The sequence below is a fragment of the Bos taurus genome, chromosome 6 (assembly GCF_002263795.3).
Source record: "Bos taurus isolate L1 Dominette 01449 registration number 42190680 breed Hereford chromosome 6, ARS-UCD2.0, whole genome shotgun sequence".
NCBI classification, from domain to species: domain Eukaryota; kingdom Metazoa; phylum Chordata; class Mammalia; order Artiodactyla; family Bovidae; genus Bos; species Bos taurus.
In genome coordinates this window covers 15,523,077-15,528,125 of record NC_037333.1, presented here as the reverse complement: position 1 = coordinate 15,528,125, position 5,049 = coordinate 15,523,077, and the positions used below count along the sequence as shown (strand labels likewise).

Here is a 5,049-nt window from a genome sequence, read left to right as displayed (position 1 = left end):
ACTTTGCTGCATGTTCTGGTCCACAGAATTTGTTAAGTTCCCCTTCTTTCCTGACTCCCCCAGAATACTTAGTGATTGGCCATTCATTAGCTCGTTACTCATACACTCTTCCTTTTGTAGTGGTTAATCAATCTCAGCAAAGTCTTGAACTTAGGGAATATGACCTCCATTTCTTGTGTTCCATGCAGCACCCTGTCATGTAGAGCTCTTTAATGATCACTGAATTAGTTAATTTGATTCAATTGCAGAAACTAAAAGGTGTTAGGCAGCCTCAAACCATAAAGCTTGTATAGCTTTCTAGGCAACTGTGAAAGGACATTCATTTGTCCAGGAGAGATTCAGTTTTACTTAGAAGGAAGAATGTGGATTTATTAAATATCTCTGGATGTCCTTTCTAGGTGGATTGCTCTGTCCTATGTGTTTGCCATCTGGGCAACCCTTGGCTGTCTGTGGATGAGCTGGGGTTGACCTTTAACATGAGTCACCAGTCTTCACATCTGCTCTATCCACGTTGACTCCATTATCTCCTAAGGAGCTTACGCTCAACATGAACGGCAACACTAGCCCAAGTGCCACGTAATTTGGAAAGCAAGGCTTTTTACAATCAAAAGTAATATGAGAGATTCAAAATCCAAACAGAATGTAGTTATGGATTAGGTTATACTTGTGTTCATATTATTCTCCTCTCTCTTCTCCACTAACACTCCCTGTCTTCTAAGTTCCTTCTACCGCTGCTGTTACCTGTGACGACAACAATGTGTTTGCTGGATGGAAAGCTTATTATCAAGGTTAGTAACTCTGATGCAGCGTATTTGTAGGATGTTCATTCTGAGTCTTGAGTCTGTGAGTCCAGAAAGCAGTGGAATATTCCATGTATCCCCCCACACACAACTCCTGCTGCCCCTGGGGTCTATTTCTCATATAAAAGGTCAGAGCTACCTGGTGGAGGCTAGCTGAAATCAGAAGAATCCTGACTTTCAGAAAAGTGACCTAGTATGTGAGAAATGAGGAGGACATAATTAAACATGAGTAGAAAGACTTGGAGTCATTCCCATTCTCTATAAGTGGTGTTCGCTACTGTGACTGTTATTTTTCTGGCTATTGCTTCATCTGTGAATTGACTAGCACTTGGAACACTACCTCTGGGCAACTTAAATGAAAGCTTGTTTTATAGCCTGAAGCAAATTGGCAGAAATTTTCCATTATTCATCAAATCTGTTGTAGATGATTTGACTGAGCCAGATATTTCTGGGTCCTGGGTTCACTCCGGAAGAAATAACTGCTGTTGTTCCAAGTAGAAAGTGTCCAGGAAACTTGAAGCTTTTATTTTCTATCACTAATCTGTGAAAAGATAGCCAAATTTGTTTGAGAAGGAACAGCATTTAGAAATGCTGGATTCCCAATGCTTCCCAGATTGTGTGCTTTTTGGGAAGTTAAAATGGAGGAAGTCTCGTTCAGGATTCAGAAGCAGGAGAGCAGGACTCTGACCTGCCTGGACACCTTCCTGCATGCACAGCGAGTCAGGAAATACCTCAGGTAAGGGAGGGAGTGGGTCTTGGAAGTACTAAACCCCTGAGGGTCAGGCCAACCCCTGGGGTCTAAGTCTGACTCACAGGGTGAAACAAACAACATTGTAAAAAGGCTAAGATAAAATCAGAGCTGCATTTTTGCACACAAACTGATAATGATAACAAATTGTGACCTTTGATCTTGAGTGTTCTAAACCCTTTTGATATATTTTTTAAGTATAATTTTCATTTTATTGTCTTTTCAGAAAAACCAGTATTTCTTCAGTCTTTAAGGACTTGGATTCTTACATGGGCTTTGGTAGAGGATGTGAAGCAGCACCCACAGGTCTAAACCGGGGTGCAGGTGTCCTGTTTTCCCAGGCTTCCGGAGAGTGAGTACTGACTACCTTGCTGTGAATGGCACAACTCCCATGGTAATGTAGTTTCACATACAGCTTGGGAAGCAAGTGGGCATCAAAAACACTTGCTTCAGAAATGTCCCTGATGGCTGTGGCCTCTACCATATTCCAAATAATGAACTTCTTAATGGCCTTATCCTTGGGCATGCAGCAGGCACAGCTGGTGCAGCGAATAGGCTGCATGAGGCTGTGGCCCTTTTTGGCACCATTGTTCCTGCTTTTCTTGGTCATCTTGGAAGTGCAGAGACAAGAACCCTTTGATATTTATTGACATAACTTAAATCAAATTCTAATGAAGCCCTTTTGACCTCTAGCTAACTTTGGGATGCTTCAAAGAGCCCTTGTGTGTGTGTGTGTGTGTGTCTGTGTGTTAGTCGCTCAGTCATGTCTGATTCTTTCCCCATGGACTGTAGCCTGCCAGGCTCCTCTACCCATGGAATTCTCCAGGCAAGAATACTGGAGTGAGTTGCCATTCCCTTCTCCAAGGGATCTTCCTGACTCAGAGATTGAACCCAGGTCTCCCGCATTGCAGGCAGATTCTTTACCATTTGAGCCAACAGGGAAGCCCTCAAAGAGCCTGTAGGACATCCCAAAGAGAGATATTAAACTAGTTAGGTTCATGGGAAATATTGTTAAATGCTCCTTGAAAGGAAAGCAATGACAGACCTAGACAGTGTATTAAAAAGCAGAGACATTACTTTACCAACAAATGTGCTTATAGTCTAAGCTATGGTCTTTCCAGTAGTCATATACAGATGTGAGAGTTTAGACCATAAAGAAAGCTGAGTGTCAAAGAACTAGTGCTTTCAAATTGTGGTGCTGGGGAGACTCTTGAGAGTCCCTTGAACTGCAAGGAGATCAGCTCAGTCAATTCTAAAGGAAATCAGCCCTGAATATTCACTGGAAAGACTGATGTTGAAGCTGAAGCTCCAGTACTTTGGCCAACTGATGTGAAGAGCTGACTCATTGGAAAAGACCCTGATGCTGGGAAAGATTGAAGGCAGGAAGAGAAGGGAACCAAAGAGGATGAGATGGTTGGGTAGCATCACTGATTCAATGGACATGAATTTGAGCAATCTTGGGGAGATGGTGAAGGACAGAGGAGTCTGGTGTGCTTCAGTTCATGGGATTGAAAAGAGTTGAACATGACTTAGTGACTGAATAGTAACAAATTGTCAAATGAGCAATAAATCTTCTCAGGTTATGTTGTATGGAATATGTTATTAATATAGGTATTCTAGAAATTATATAGATTTCATAAAGATCTGACATGTCCTGGTAAAACATTATCAGTCATAATTCCAATTCCTATCTTAAAATGTTACACGTCACTATAGTAACCAAGTTACTTTGTCAATTGCATTGTAATCAGACTTTTTAAAAAATAATTTTAAAAATTTACTTATTTTTGGCTGTACTGGGTCTTTGTTGCTGCTTGGACTTTTCTCTAGTTGGAGTGAGCAGGGGCTACTCTTCATTGCATTGCACAGGCTTCTTATTGCAGTGGTTTCTTCGGTTGTGGAGCATACGACCAAGGGCACTGAGCTTCAGTAGCTGTGGCACATGGGCTCAATTGTTGGGCTTCCTAGGCTCTAGAGCACAGGCTCAATTGTTGCAGCACACGGGCTTGCTCTAAGTTGCTCTAAGGTGTGTGCGATCTTCCTGGATGAGGGATCGAACTCTGAGTCTCCTGCATTGGTGGGTGGATTCTTTACCACTGAGCCACCGGGGAAACCCCTGTAATCAGATTTTAAACATGCCTTTTAAAGCCTTTTGTGTCATTATAGAGAGCTATGGGTTTCACTCTGATGCCTTTGCAAAAATACTACCTCTTCAAGATTTTATAGAAAGGATTTCTTAAGATTAAATTAAAATTAACTAGATAAGCAAATTTTGTTATTAACAGTAAACTGGTATTGGACTGGATTTGGTTTTCTCTCTCTGTTAAGAGAAAAAAACGTTTTCTTACATGTGGCTTTTGATAACAGAATATATGAATTTCTTTGCCTTTAAGTGATTTATATTTGTTTTTAAAATCTTTTGGTAAATAAATATTATTTCACAATGATCTGTGAAGTTTGTGACACACAAGATAAAGCTCCTTGTGTGTCTACAAAAAATTAACCTTCATCATCAGACTTTTGCTATCCTGATGCCCTTAGGACATGGCAAGACTCTACTACTAAATCAAGGAATTTAAAATGGGTAGACAACAGCTGTAAATCAAGCAGCCAGGGCTATAGGAAATCCAAGACTGTTTGGTTTTTCCTGGTTCCCTGACAAACATCATTTTTTATTTGATGGGATAAAGCCTTCCCTGGCTGCAGGGTTAATGTCCTCACAAAAAATTTCTGTTTCATTGAATAGTAAATTCTAGTTTTGTTAATTGAGGTCTATATTGGGAAGACTCACTTCCCAGATAGTTCCTTTCTGTTATGTTTGATTACTAAAAAGTTTAATTAAATTATTCTAAAGCTCATCTCAGTAATCTATCTTTGGATAGAGATTAGCTTCCCTGGTGGCTCAGTTGGTAAAGAATCCACCTGCAATTCAGGAGACCCAGGTTCTATCCCTGGGTTGGCAAGATCCCCTGGAGAAGGAAAAGGCTACCCACTCCAATATTCTTGCCTGGGAAATGCCATAGTCAGAGAAGCCTGGCAGGCTACAGTTCATGGGGTTGCAAGAGTAGGATACAACTTAGCGACTAAACCACCACCACCCCATGAGCTATACCCAGGGATTATAAAATTACATGTATCTATCAATGAACTATGTGCTAATTAGAGCTTATGGAAAAAATAAGACAAAAGAACGTCCTTGGATTTCTGGAATGTGAAATTTCCAGAAGCTGGAAAGAAGTATACCAAGAGTAGTCAATTTGTTGAATTATACACAGTAAGCTGTTGTTGTTCAGTTGCTAAGTGGTGCCTGATTCTTTGCAAGCCCATGAGCTGCAGCAGGCCAGGCTTCCCTGCACTTCCTATCTCCTTGAATTTGCTCAAACTCATGTCCACTGAGTCGATGATGCCATCCAACCATCACATCCTCTTTGGCCTCTTCTCCTTCCGCCCTCAATCTTTCCCAGCATCAGGGTCTTTTCCAATGAGTTGGCTCTTCACATC

The 5,049-nt window shown here is 41.1% G+C and overlaps 1 pseudogene; it reads right to left on the bottom strand.

Moving 5' to 3' along the window:
* Positions 1 to 1,813: 1,813 nt before the first annotated feature.
* Positions 1,814 to 2,158, bottom strand: LOC786091 (40S ribosomal protein S26 pseudogene; annotated as a pseudogene).
* Between the last annotated feature and the right edge of the window lie 2,891 nt (positions 2,159 to 5,049).